A 15677-nucleotide genomic window follows, 5' to 3' on the forward strand; every position below is an offset into this window, starting at 1 on the left:
ATCTCTTTATTTGTATTAACGACATTTAGATCCCCGTTTATTAAGAGATTTGTTCTGATGAGTATTTTACCTTTCGCAAACACATTATACGTTAGGGGGGCTTTGTTGAGGTTCGAACATCGCGTGAGAGTCGGTGATTTAGGATCAAAAAAACTGGTGGTTGGAAAAAAAGAGTCTGATATTGATCTTCTGATATTTAGCCTTTGGGAAGATATCTTTGTTGCTGTGATTAATCGAGGCCTGTTATGTAGGCGTTATTAATTTCAGAGAATATTGTGTTGTGAAGAATTGAGCGTTTCTTTGATAATCTTAAATTATTATTGCAGTAATCGTGCAAGGAACGAGAATGAATTTTTATAAATTTGCATTTGAATACTGCGTTAGAGAAACTTATTGCTAGATTTTGTCGATTGTAAATGATTAAGTGTTTCTTTAATAATTTTTCGTGTAACTAGGGGAAGTTGATATTTTTTGTAAATTCACGATTTAATATCATGCGCGAATACTATACATTTTTGTTGACTTCTTGATTGTGGAAGCTTGAATGTTTCTTTCACATGGGTTTAAATATATTGTATAAGAGTGGTTGAAAAATTTTCCAAGCTTTTAGATATACTAAGAAGATAGCAAATGCACATGCTCTACTTCAAGTTTAAGTAAAAAAAGGCGGTATTGGCAGATTAAAATTCTTAAAATTGCTTTTCAATGGTCACCTCTCTATTTAAGACGTAAGGACGAGCTTTCTACGTGAGAGCACAGACGAGCTAGTCCATGGTGAAAGCTCGATGGCAAGTGAGATATTTGTCGGTCGATGAGATAGGCCGTTTTAATGGTTACCAGGAAACTTTCTCGCAGATGCTGAGTGCTCGACAAACAGACGGTCTTTATTTTGGCTGATTTAGTGGCGACCACGAATTTATGCTATTTCCTTATGAGAATACTTTTTCACTCTGTGGTTCGCCCGAATAAATCTGAAAAATAAGGAATTGCACAGCAAAGCGAAACTTTTCGATGCTCTATTTCTCGACGTACGAGAAATCTTTTCTCTCCTAGTTTCTCCGCCGGGCATGGCAAAGTATCGTGCTTTTCTTCCTCGTTACTTTTCCTCTTTGCCAAAGATCGATAATCGACAGAAGAATTTCATATATTTTTGCACACTATGTGCATTCCGAACATTTTTATACTTTCAAATCTCGCATATAATTCGCATTGGAATTATGAAATATCTCGCGCAATTTCTTTTTTGATTCGCGTATATATTATAGCGTGTATTATTGCGCTTGTTATGCATGTATTAATTAAAAATTCACTTGATTAAGCACCTTTCTTTGAAGCGTGAAATTGATCGAAAAATTGTAAAGCATTTCTTTTGCGTTTTGCCGTTTATATTGTCTGCTATTCCAACTTGTCAGTTCGAAATACTTTCACTTGCACGAAGGATCTTCGACGAAGGTAGAATTCCAGCTTCTACCGAATCGGTTAATTAAAGCAAAGAAAAGATTTTAACCACGGTCGAGCAAGTTGTGGTAGGTTAGTTCGTAACAATGCAGCAACGGTGGTTTTCGTGACACGAGCATTGCCATTGTTTGTCGCGTTTACGTTTCCCAGGGGGATTTAATTGAATATTCCGACGGAAATTACGACTCTTCTCCTTTTTTTTTGTTTTTTTTTTTATAAAATGTTCAGTGGGTTCGTCGCTAATGAATTTCCTTATGGCTTTCGTCTAAACAATTTTTACGTGTAATTACAGGTTACATTCGGCTGGTAATAATGCGAGTGTAAGCTCGACGATAAATTCCTTTAATATAAACCAGTATTTTGGAAGTTTAAAGCGTGAAATTTTACGCCGTCGAATGCGCCAGCCAAAGCAGATTTAATTAAATTTTAGCAAACTTTATGTTACTCGTACGGTAATCGAGGAAGATGTTCACCTTGTAATTATATACGCGTTAGTTATTTTCATATTAAACGGAAATAATATTAATTATCAAAATTACTAAATTAGACGATATTAAGTGTACAGAGAAATACGGATATAAGGAGTCAGCAAACAAAATAAAGATAAAAAATATTTCGCATTAGGCGATAAATCCACAACGTTTTGTAAGAAATTAAGGGCTTGACTGATGTTACGACAATTGATATTTTAAAAATATTCAGCAGGATAGGAGACGCTTATATTTCAGTTTCAGAACAAATAAAAACGTTTCCTTGCGCGTCTTCCCAATGTCGATGGTAGTTTCACTTGAAGATATATTTTTTTAATCTTCAAGTTTGAGAGATCGGACGAGAATCGATCTCGTTTTGGTTTCCGTCTAGTCTTTCGGTAGAGTGGTTTCTTCCCACGTATGCACGTTTCATCAATGTTATGTAAGTATGTATGAGAATGCTCGAAGGGAGAATGGATTTGATGCGCGCTGCAAAGTGGCATCACTGCCCCCTTTCTCACGAAATTGATACACGTACCGCGGCACACGTGTATTTTACACAGGTGCTCTATGGGGTCTGTATGCTAAGAAAGATGGAGGGGATGCTTTACCTTTTCAACGGTGGCGTGCCATTTCGCTTTACCGCCTCCTATCATTTCTCTTCTCAACTTCCGACTTTTTCTCCTGACAATATTACCAACCTTCAAAACTTCTGTATTTTTTTTTTTCAAGTGAAATTGTTCCTCAGCGTCAAACTTTTAATTATTCGAAATTGTCTGCTTCGTAAGAACGTTCCCTCGAACAATTTACGTTCGTCCCCTTTCTTCTTCGAGCTGAGGAGAAGCTATGCATACGAAGATTATAACAACAAGTTTATACTTTCTACAGATTATATCGAAGAATATTTTAAAAGATATTCGATGTTCGTTTCGCGAACAACATCGGAAGGGATTCTGTTAAGCTCCTGAATTTTGTATTAAAATAATCGTTCAAGTTATTACGCAATTGTATCGATAGAGCATCGGCGTTGTTGCGACAAATGGAAGCAGTAACTTGATAACTCGCGTCGCAAATTTCCGATACGCTCCGGACTATTTAAGGCGCGAGGGTGCATTATATTGGAAGATGTGTGACGAGTGTTCTTTCTTGTTTTAATTTTAATATACGAAGACAACTGAGGAAGAATATGATAAGCCACTACGGCTGTCATTTATACGAAAGCAATTTAAAGATTCTATACATTGCTATCAATGTAGGCCCATATTGCTAAAACCTTCTTAGTCGATTTACACATTATATATGTATCCTTAATAGCGGTGCTTAAAACAACGATAATCACCGCTTCCAAATTCCATCGATATTTCCTTACTTTAATCATATATCACACGAAACCCATTCACCACCGGAACAAAAAATATTAGATTTATATCTCAATCTGTCTACTTCCGAATGTTCTATGGCTAGCGTAATCAATATTACTTTAACGATTCCTTGGATGAACACGAAAATTTCATCGAACGGTATCTCTTCATATATACTTCTCAATCCCAGCGAAACATAGGAAGGCTCGTCTACCAATTTGCACATGGGAACAAATGGGGCAAATACCTGTCACGGCGTAGCCGTAATCCGAATAAAAGCCAGGAGAAAAGGGATGATGAATTATTAGCAGGCAGAACGGAAGCTTTGAAACGGCTGCGTCGACTATGCTTTACAGTCCGTCAGCCGTGGCTTCTCCCCTTCATCTAACATTCCAACCTCGTTGGTATCTGCTCATCCCCGTATTCGGGATGGGAATGACAAACTTCCCGTTTCCATCGATTGGAAATACCGAATCCACGGTATCAAACTTTTTAATGGAAAAGACGCCACAGCCGTGTGGAACGCACGGTTTGGGAATTATTTTTCGAAAAATGACATCCGGAGTTTTCCATCCACTTTACTTGCCTTACTGGTTTAAAGAGGAGAAGAGGGATCGGGGGAGGAGGGACGAGGTGGAAAGAGGGGAGTGATTTACATCGTGGAAGGTGTCACGGGAAAACCAGGAATATTACCGGTTCTGCAGGATGTGGTCATGAATTATCCTGGCCTGCGTGAAATATCTCTAGACAGGTCTAGGACGTGCCTGTAAGACCTTAATGCCATTAGGAATTTCACTCCGCGAACACAGTCAGTTGAATTAAGCCGAAGAAATATTTTCGTCATCCGGTTACGTTTCTGGCACACCGTTTCGTGCTCAGTTTCAAATAAGGCTTAATAATTTCCTAAAGGTTTGTCAAGTTTTATCTTATTCTTTATAAAGGCTCTTTGGAGGTTGAATAACGATCGAATAATCTATTTGATGCTTTGGTCCTGATAATTATCGTATACCGTGAAATATCGGCCTGGAAAATCGTAAAGACGTTCTAGAAGTGCTGTTGTTAATAACTGAACGATCGCGCGAGATATTTGATAATCCAGGGCAATGAAATTTCATAGCGAAGCCAGCCATTGTTCCGTCGTTTTCCAACCTGAAACTCGTAGAAAACTTGCATTGGTCGAGAGTAACGATATGAGTTTTTAAGAGGAGACTGCGTACGTGATCGCGATCTACGCGTCCATGAATTTCCCCTAGAAAATTCAATCGACCAATATTGAAATATCCAGCGAAATTTGATTGAATCACATTGTAACATTGGTCATATGGATTCGTTGATTAAACCCAGATAACTCGTTGCGCTCGATATCGATCACCATATCAATCCTATGGATATTGGTTACTATCTTTTCACGTACTAGAGAAGAACGATTAGCAGCGACAAATTGCATATTAATGGCAATGTAGAACGTGAGGCTTACGGCCAACCTGATCCTATTTCCAATTCGAATCACGGATGTGCTCGATCACTGGAAGTGCGCGACTTTACGATCCACCGCTTCCCATTGATATTTCCGTCAGCTGAATTTTATCATAGCAAAAGATAGATTCGAGCGTGCATTCGTGCTGATATTTCACTAGCATCTCGTTATTCTCCGTATAACATTAGCAATTATCAAATTAAGAACTGTCGGATGTGTGTCGTCGAATATCTTGAATAAAAAGAGGAGAATAAAATAAATTGGAGTCTGATTAAAACAATAGAAATTCAATATTTCTATATTAGGTTAATATATCAGATAGTTTCATAAATTTGTCGCTTTTTTGCCAAAACTTTGATGTAGAATCAGTTATTGGAATCTTCAAGTAGATTAAGTATGGATTAATAACCTTGTCAGACAAGCCCTTTAGAGCCAAGATGGATATCTTTGACTTTGTGCTGGACTAAATATGTGACTTTGCATTCGTGTGTAGTGAAGTCTATTAATCTTTGGTTAAGTAGAACTAGTTTCTCAATCCTTTTATACGTCAAACTTTTGCAATTTTAGTCGCTCAATTCAATCAATGGCTTTTTTAAACGTTCAGATTTAATAGAGCCTGAGATACATAATCCTAATTGACGAATTAGCAATCATGGTTTCTTTAAATGTTCAGGTCTAACAGGACTTTAACTACTGGATTCTAATTGATCAATTTACATAATCGTCGCTCATCATCATTTACATATTCATAGACCGTAATCATTAATCATTATTTCTTCGAATCTCCGCACCTTTTAAATCCACCTTGTGTGCTTTAAACACACTGTGCCAAGATCCACTATGACACCTTCAGTTATTCTTAAAAGGGCAATTGCAGCGAGGGATGGCCGAGACATTTGTCTCGGATTATACCCGCCCTTATTTGCTTTGGCGCTTGAAGGTGTGTAAACGTGGCGCTGATGCGATGAATGTATCCCAAACCCTCCTAGCGATGTCGCTTTATTTTTGCCGGCGACGGTGCTTCGGGCAATTGGGGCGTAAGTGGTGCCCGGGCGTCAAACCCTCGTTGAAGTTTAAACGACTTCGAACCTCTTTCAACCTCTCGCGCCCATCAGGCGACGCGCCTGTCCTCCTCGTAACAACTCAGTTTGCAAAGTCGAGATGCTCGCCGATAAAAGTTACATCGTTTAACGAACACGTTCTTAGCTTTCTGCGAGAGGCTCGTGTGCCTGAGGATGAGGTAGTTGGGTTCGTTTTCAGCCAAACAACAATTTGGCTCTGCTTCGCCGCATCGGCGCGCAGAAATTGAGACAGATAGGGTTTTCTTTCATTCTGTTTCTTTCTCCTTTTTACACTTTGGAGATCTGCTGCCAACCAGATAAATTTTTATATCGTACCCTGCGGTTTTGTACCAACTTAGGGGATGCAAGGGGATTTAAACGTAATGGGAAGTTATGTCAGGACGTTGGACGATAAGAACGCCAACCGCTGTGTTAAGATTTCTGATAGAGGTGAATGTTCTTGACGATCATTCGCTATTTAGATACGCTTCGGACGTTCCCTGAAATGTTTGCTCATGTTGGGTTAATTTTGGTTGGCGCAAAGATATCGTAAGTTAAGTTTTAATTGGTGTTGTTGGCTCATAAGTAGGATATTTAGTAGTTTGGGTCAAATTACGATAAGATTTAGTTTAGATTATTTAATGTTAATGTATTTGATCGTATCTTGTATTTTGTATTTTACGTGGTAAACGCTTTTTTAAATAATTTATTCGATATTTTATTTTAGTTATCGTGATTCTTCGATACGGAGGCTCTTGCAAATGTAATTATGAATTTCCTGTAAATTCTAAAAAAACTGATCTAGGTCCAGTTTGAATTAGATTTAGGTTAATATCGCAGATTCAGCAATTGATGTTAGATTTGGATTGATTTATAATAGGATATCATTTGGATTAAATGAACTCTAATGGATTCCTGCGCCGATGCACGGTACGCTTGAAATCCCCTATTCCCGGTAAAATAATTTAAGGTGTCATAATTACTCTTGAAAGAAGGAAATCATAGAACAAGGACAGTCTTTACATACAACCGTAATGATACAGTTATTAATTTTTTGCCAGATTAGATTACACGCTTTTGGGAAAGGTAGAGAATCGTTGCTTGTGATTCGTGTGAGGAACATAGTGGAAGCTAATAAGAAACATGGTATCGCGTGATACCTGAGCAACATGCGAGCCCAGGTTTTTTACGTGAATTTATGTTAATCCCGATCCCCTGTCCCTGATACTTAAGACCGTCGGTGAACCATGATTTTACCGAAATATTAATCTACCAGTGTATCAACCCCTTTCTAAAATGTAGCTTTAACGGGGTGTGTGGTTAGGCAACATGGCTGCTAGACTAATGAAACTGCTTGTACGATGATAAAATCGATTAAACATTCGGCTTTTCCCATGATTTACATTCGTGGCTATGGTGTAAAGAAGGTTGTATACACGCATATTTTAGCATCGTGAAATATCGTAATGGTTCATATATTCTCGTGCGAAGTGTAACACTTTGCGAGAAGATAAAAATATTTCAAATATTGCATTGTTGGAACAGTCAGGAATTTTTATTTTGGCAGAATACGTTTTTCCTTTTAGTATAGGATCGTATTATTTACCACTATTCGCGCGATAGTTAAAATAGGTAGATGATTTCAGAATGAACGGATCCATACAATCAAATAATTTTCTTTTATTCGATGGAAGTAGTTAATAGTTGAGAATAGTCGTATCTACTTTGTGGTTTTTGATGCTGGTGTATGTTAATATTTCCAAAGGGTCTTTTTTTGCCTCTTAGACAAATAAATTAGAAAAGTGATCTACGCCTTCAGCTTCCGTTACGGTCATCGAATAACTGCTTCGTTCGTCTCAATAAAGGCAGAATAACTAAGGAGACTTCCTACGCTTTGACATTTAAAGATCTGTGAGCGTCGGTACAAAGAAGCTTCCACCCCCATGCAAACAAATTAGAAAATAATTCAACGCTTTAACTTTCATTGCAATCATCAAATAAATCCTTCCTGTTCACTCCTCTCGTCCGAATAAAAGTAGAATAATAAGTTAGTCATTCTTGTGCTTTGACATTTGAAACGCTATGGGCGTCGGTGTCCAACAGTTTCCACTCCCTAAACAAGAAAGTATTGGAGAAATAATTCAAATCTTCAGCTTCCATTGCAATCGCCAAATAACTTTCGTTTATTTGTTTTGTTACGATGGAAGTATAGTTTCACGTTACGATATTTGAAATTCTGCGGCCGTTTCCTGGCGTTTCAAGATTCCGTATGGTGTTCCAGCACACGGAATCCTCGCCGTTTCAGGCGTCACGATTCCCGACGCGGTGACAAAACAAATCTTCCTCTCGAAACTGGCGACCGGTGTTGCTTTCACAGGCTGCTGGTAATTACGTTCCCGCACCTGACAGTTATTACGGCCCTGTGCCGATGCTTCGTATGGTAGAGCCACGTGGAATTTGTGGATATTAACGAGAAGGACATTAACGGGATGATGAAATGGGCCACAAAGGAGGGGTTAATAATTGTTATTATGTGACAAGTTTCTTGTGGACGTATCATAGATAAGAGCAATAACGATGGCGGTCTTACAAATACGTTGATACTTTTGATACGATTAATTCATCGAACGTCGACTGTTCAATCGTCTCGTGCAATATTAAGCTCCTTTGATATATCAAGAAAATGAGAATCGAGGAAATTGAATTTTAATACGAGGATCACAGGTGACAATAAGTCACGTCTCCTCCCTTTTTTTATAGAAGAGCGATTTTTAAATTCTATATATCATTATACAATTCCATGTTAAAATCATTATTCCATCTAAGTTTCGAATTATTATTGATACTATAAAATCTACTTTTATATTATCGCGTGTGTCACGTATTAATTTGAGATTACACCACTGCAATATTGCGAAGCTGGTTTTTATACGTTTATTCTTTTATCATAAATAGAAAGGCAGAAATTTTCCACGCCCTTCAAACTTAATACAATTAAACAAACACTTACGTATTACGAGTACTGAAGGAAATGATAACTGGATAAAAAGATAAGTGAACAAAATCGGAAACAAAATTTTAACAGGAAATATTAATTAATAATTAATAATTCCTCATACCTTAGTTCAAGAAAAAAAAATGGAATTTAGAGCTTCGTTTTGACATATTTTCGTAAAATGTAGCCAGCTCTTAAGGGATTAATTGACAATGTAACGTCTATAGAGACAGAAGGTCAAATAATCTGAGAAAAACAGAATCCTAGTCCAAAGAATTCATTTTCACTTAAAAGAACGCTATTCATGTTATCTACGATTCGCCTGTAACAAATTTGTCGCATTTTCGGAGAAATTCATTGGTTTCAGGTATTTAGGTATGTCTGTGTTGGTTTCAGAATTCTTGGCATGCGTAGGCCGAAGGAGGAAGCAGGGGGAGAATTGAACAGGACCGAGGAGCATGGCGTAGTGCTCGTTTTGGGGGTTGCTGGGAGATCAAAGGACGCGAAAGAGGGTCTGGCCGCTCTCGAGCGGTTCGAGAGCCGGTGAGCATCGCGACGGGGCGAGCAACCCCGTTGCCTCGGCCAACGTCTAACAACCCTCCCGTCTGTCACTGTCGACGAACAACAGAACAGGTAGGGATGTAGTTTCCTATTCGCTCAAAAGAATTTCCTCCCTCGACCGTTGTATCGGTCTTTCGTAGACAAACGAAATCCGATGAAACGCCCGATCCGCGTGTCTGGACGATGAGCTTTTAAACTTTTAGTTCAGTTTTGTCTACCCTTTTTTTTACGTTGTTCATTTGACGAGTTACCACATAGTACGAAATTAAATCGTACTATTTTTTAAGAGTGATGAATTAAATAGTAGCTTGTGTTGTGTTTGAATAATTCTTTGATATAATTTGATAAAGTTGCAAACGAAACAATAATTCTTATAGATTTCTATAACTTCTTAGTGATTTACGTTTCTTACATAATTCAATACTAAATCTGGCACTGCTAATTTTTACCATTTGTATCATTTCACCTGCAAGTTTTAAGAATATTAAACTTTTTGTGTTGCTTCTTTTGCGCAATATGAGACGTGTAATTAAACATTTGTTCGGGTTAAAAAATGATGGCGAATCGAGAACACCATGGCGATGGTAAATCGTCAAGTACGGGGATCGCGGTTTAGAGAGTGAACTTCGTGGTTTAGTATGTCGACCTGACATACCGCCATGGAACGTTTGGTGACGTGGTAACCGCAATTGCGGCTCTGTCGCCCTAACACCTTTGGTAAAAGCCACGTTATCTACGCGGTAATAAGGAATCCCGGAGTCGAGGGAAGGAAAAACACGCGGCTGCTTAACGAGTTTTCGCAAATCGAAGGATAATACCGAGGGAAAGCACAAGAGAACGAATGCTTTGGTTAAAATCCGCGAATGGGGATAATGTAAAATGAAATTTCAGAGAATAGACGTCTCTCTCGATTTCTTTGTTACGTTTTCTTTTTATAGCCAAGATTAGGCTATAGTGAACAGAGAATCTTTTTCAGAAATCGCACGAATTTGCAATGATATGCATAACAAATTCTTTTTCACATATAATAGGGTTTTTCCATTCATCCTTTCTCCCAAATTAGAAAATGTCTCGTAGGCGAAGAATATTTTAATTCAATCCTTTCATCCTGTATGTTGCAACATTGTAGTTTGGCAAGTTCCGTAGATGATATAGTAAATAATATGTGTAACGATAAATAATGCAAAAAATTTATTATATAACGAACAACTTCGAAGTGACTGAAAAGATTTACGTGTTCGTCACGGCCACGTGCAGCAAAAACAGAAGTTTTCGTGGAAAGTGCGACCGAACTGGGGCTGTCCATACAAGGGTAATCGCGGTTCAAGGCTAATCTAAAGTTCGTTCGTTTGCCAGGGCGCGTTCTCATGTTGTTTTGATTCCTCGTTAAATCACGATTGCGAAATACTTTGGCAAAGTTTTGTATTTAAAGAATGCTAAATTATTAGCGAACACGCGAGTGTGTCTCAGTAGTGTATATCGATCGATAACGCGACCATGATGGAGTTCCATTTGTAACGTAGTAGTGGAGCCAGAGAATGTGAATGAAAGCAAATTAAATTTTCTTTCTTGCCAAACTATCGATGCAGCTGTGTAGGACAACTAAAAATGAGTGGTTATTTGAAACAGGAAAACTTCTCCTTTTTAAGAATTTTTAGTGGATAGAGATTGGATATAAGCACGAGGAATTAATTGAACAATTTTACGATGATTTTATGGTCTTCAAAAAGCTCTAAAGATATTATTCTCTGCTTATTCTGAAACATTTATTCAATAACGAAAACTTTGCGATAGTAGTGAAAATCTAATGATATAATTTTTATTACATGTAGAATAATATTATTCCGTATTAGTTTTTGTATTTTAATGATAATTTTTCATTAATAGCGTAGGTCTCGAAGCAGATTATTTTAAAAAGCTGTGTTTTATGAATATAGATAAAACATGAATCTGAAATTTTTTTTAGAGTTGTAATATGCTATTATAACAAAATTCGATCTTGTTGTATGTGTACGATATTATACGTATATTCGGGGAACAATGTAGGCGATTCATTTACATTTATAATGTGCACGGTACGGATTGTGCTCTGGAGAGCGATAAACATTACATAATAAATAGAACAACATAATGGGTAGTCGTAATTGGTCGTTACATATGAGTAATTTGCTCCATAGCTATAAGATCAGCCCTTATATGAATATACAATTTTTTTCTAATTTGCAACGAAACGGAACTATTTGAGAAACCTATAATTTTCTATAATTCTACAATATTCAACGATTAGATTTGGAATTTTCCTTACATAACATAATTCACGTATTTATATACCTCTTTGCATTAAATTTGATATCTTATTAAAATTCGGGAAAGAACATTAGGCATCTGAAAGGCAAATCTCTTTTGATACAATTTTGCAGCTTTTTTTAAAAATAATCTTCGAATAATTTCAAACCATCGATTTAGGGGTGTGTCTCGTAAATTTTCGAAAAGTCACGTGAAATTGTCATAAATCTATTTCATCGAAATAAATTTTTTCTTATATCGTAGCTCTGTAGATAAAGGCGTTAAAAGTAAAGTTGCAACACCGCAGCGTTTCTTATCTCACTGCGATGCAAGCGAAAATACCCTTTGAGAAATATTCAGTATATTATACTTAATATCTGAAACTTCTCAGCAGATGCTTTTTTTATGCAACTGGAAACCCTTCACATCGCGGTTTACGTTTCAAATGAGTTAGCACTCGAGTTTATCGCCTAAGGAAGTTAAAATATGATAGATGAACAGTAACCTGAAGATGAAAGAGAGGGTCGAGTTTGTTGCTTCAGAGCTGAGGCTTTTTCTTTTCACGTGACATAGGATTAATCTCGGAGGATTAAATATTCATCATATTAAGGTTCGTCAACTTTTTGAATTGAGCTAATGAATAAAAGAGCTTACGAATAATGTCATTCATAATTAGCGTAATTTGCTCACGAATGTCGTAGCATCTTTCTCTCACAGTTTATGAGAGAACGTAATAGAAAATTAACTGCCGGAACCTATTACGAAGGCTTCATTATTTATTTTCAAATATTACGCACGTTGTTTCCTTTTTCCTAAAGAATTAATCGAAGAATTTTATGGCAACGAGAATATTACTTATCAATTTTTACGACGAGTTTTACTTACATAAAAATTGGTCGTAGGAACAGGTTGATAACAACGAAATGCCAATCAGGTAACGTAATCGATTCTTTAATATAGTACGAAAATAAACGAACTGGCAACCTTCGGCCTTAGTAAAATTCCATCGATAATTTATTCAACCGTGGTATTTAATACACGCTTCTTGGATTATCGTCGTCGATTACCTGGAAACTTTTAAGCTGAATTAAAAGGTTCGACAGAAGAGAAGTATGTATTTAGGTTCGCCCCTGTTCTCAACCCCAGTTTTCTTTCGTTCGAGCCGACAATAGGTCCCACAGGTCTGGTTTAAGCTAGGATTTTATTAAAACCATCTACCCATGATCCTTTGTTGCCCGACAACGAATAGGAGGGGGATGGAGAAATAAATCTCTTTTGATTGCATGGTCGTCGCATTAATGTCCGCCGGCTTCCTGCAGCCACTCGAAGAATACGAGGGGCTGGTGAGGGTGTTAGGCGAATGGGTGACAATAAGCACACCCATTCAAATTACATCGCCGAGTTTTTGTTGCTGGAAAATGCGTCGGTTCTTATAATTTCCCTTAAATGAAATTAGTGCTCTCAACGTGCGTGTGGTTTCATCTAAAACCGCGATTATATACAATTTAAAATTTGAGATCGCGCGTTGCAATTCTTTCACGTTTCATCGAGGTTCCGTGTTTTTAATTGGAAATTTTTTGAAGTAATTTTTGGGGAATAATTTAGGGGCTTTTTGAAAAACGGGTGTGTCAGGGACAATGATGAATCGTGTAACTTGCTTCGAGAAGTTTATTTCCAATTTCGTAATCTGTCAATCGGATTATCCCTTAAGTAAAAGTCTCTGTGAAGAGAAGTTTCTCATTTGTCGTAATAATTGACTCGAGAACTTCGCGAGAATCGAAAAGTTCGTAGATCGAGTGGAAGGAAAAAATAAACGAAGAGGCGTTTGTTTCATTTCCGCTTCGAATAACAGTGAAAATGAAAGTACTTCCGGTTTAGTCGTTTCTTCGATCGAAGGGTCGAAACTACGTGGCATGTCAGCCAGGAGAAGAAAATTTGCTGGGGTTCTTGTGAGTTGCAAGTCGTTCCATTAATCAATACGGAAAATGAACCGCGCCCAGTGAGCCAAAATGATTCGAATTCAAAGTCAGAACGGATTCATCCTTTCACTCTGTTCTTCTGATGTTTTCTCAACATTCCAACGAAATTAGTTTGAAGCTTGATGTTCTCAACTCTGAAACAGTAATTCGTAGAAGAATTTATCTAGACTTAGAAAATGTTTCTTACATCTCCTGCTACAGTTATTTGAATATTTAAAATCGAAGTTGAACACCATAGAAATATCTGCAGGAACGATGGGATCATTTGAGAAGTATCGGAATCATTTCTTTAGGCTTTCGTGAAATTTTACTAGATAAGATGAGAAACGAGAATGTATCTTTTTAAAACTGGAACTACCGAGTTTCTCAAATTGCCCAGTGTCAGGTCTTTTTATTTCTGCTGCTACTAAAAGCGAGCAACCTTTTTCTTAATATTCATGTTGACTTTTATTACAATCGTATCACTGCATTAACTTTAAACATATTTACATCTACATATATTAACTATTTATAGTTCTGGCGTTGAAAACAATTCCCAACTTCGCTTACACGCTACTAAAATTCTTCTATGAGAGAGTAGAGGGTATCATAAGACACAGATTCTGAAATACTTGTAACTCTCATGCAGTAAACTTCCGTTGCCAAAGTTCTTTTTCTCAAAAACATAATAAAACTACTCTTATACGAAAACTTTTCGTGAAGTACCGTGTTTTACGAACGATTCGCAAGGAATAAAATAATCTTACAGCCGGGTTTTACAGCAACTCTATCGTCGAAAGAACACAAATCTCGAGGGATGGAGGTTTCAAAGAGGTTCGGTAGCCGAGTAATTTAGAGAAGCGAGCTTTGTCAGACAGACGTGTCCAGGGGTTGGAAGCCATTGGTTGCAGGTTCGCTCATCAATCAGTGCGCTTAAAATGAACTGCGCTTCGGCAAGCGCATTTCACCCTCTCTCTCACCCTCTTTTTTTCTCTTTTTATGCTTTCTTCTTCCTCCTCCACCTCTCTCTCTCTCTCTCTCTCTCTCTCTCTCTCTCTCTCCGCGCTTTTCTATCGTCGTTCGATATTGTAGCTCGGTTGGAATACCAGCAATGGAAAAAAAATCTCGATTTCTGCTAGTTGCTAGTCCACGAACGAGCCGTAAAATTCGCATTCGATGGTTAATTGCGCAGACTTGCAGCTCTCGTGGAAATTGATTCCTTCAGCTCCTCTCTCTCTCTTTTATCCTCCCGTCTCGTTGTTAAAGATCTTTGGAAAAACGAACCGCGCCAGTTTTCGAGGACATTTATTTCTTCCTGTTTTTCTCTTTAGAGATCCCCTCGTCAGGATTCACGGTGAATTTTTGCACATTAGGCGAGATGGTAACGCTACCTCGCTATTGAGCACCGGTATAATACTGCTGGCTAAATGAGTTTCGTTCGTACACGAGTTTTCTACTTCCTCATTGTAATTAGAGGGTTTCGCGTGTAAATAGGGAGTTTTGTTCCTGTTAGTCGGTTTACATCGCTGGGTTTCAAGTGGTTTGATAACGAACACTGGTATAATAAATTACAATATACAGATGGTAATGTTGTTTGTTTTCAGGATGAGATTTTAGTTATTCGAATCGAGATATTTTTCATTTTAGTTCAAATTTCACAATTAAGCGTCAGTTTCCAATTTCTGTTCGGTGAAACGAGAAATAACGTTTCTGTGTTTGTAATAAATTATAATACGTTGTCGATAATGTTGTTTGTTTTCGTAATGAAAATTTTGTCATTCTAATCGAGATCATTTTTTATCGTAATTCGAAATCCTGAATAAATGTTCAGTTCCGAAATCTTGCGAGATGAAGTGAGAAATTATATGTACGGGTTCAGAGGGTGGAGTGTCTAAACACGATTAGGGACACTCGCCGTGGATAGAATAACAGAGTATAGATCGGAGCCTTTCAAAATGTCGTAAATATTATTTTTCAGAAATGAGCTCTTATAGAATTTCACCGTGGCGTCAATTGCATTTTAAAGGATAAAATATTCCTATTTCCTTTT

At 37.5% G+C, this 15677-nt stretch overlaps 1 protein-coding gene across 4 annotated transcripts in view; it reads left to right on the forward strand.

Moving 5' to 3' along the window:
- LOC117204011 (inactive rhomboid protein 1) overlaps positions 1–15677 on the forward strand; it is a 301261-nt gene that overhangs the window by 20206 nt on the left and 265378 nt on the right. For all 4 annotated transcript variants that reach the window (XM_033440981.1, XM_033440982.1, XM_033440984.1 and 1 more), the window contains exon 3: positions 9219–9455. The gene's annotated coding sequence lies outside the window, so the exon portion shown is untranslated. The remainder of the gene's footprint in view (positions 1–9218; positions 9456–15677) is intronic.

The sequence above is a fragment of the Bombus bifarius genome, unplaced genomic scaffold, assembly GCF_011952205.1.
Source record: "Bombus bifarius isolate JDL3187 unplaced genomic scaffold, Bbif_JDL3187 scf7180000007975, whole genome shotgun sequence".
In the NCBI taxonomy this organism is placed as follows: Eukaryota; Metazoa; Arthropoda; class Insecta; order Hymenoptera; family Apidae; genus Bombus; species Bombus bifarius.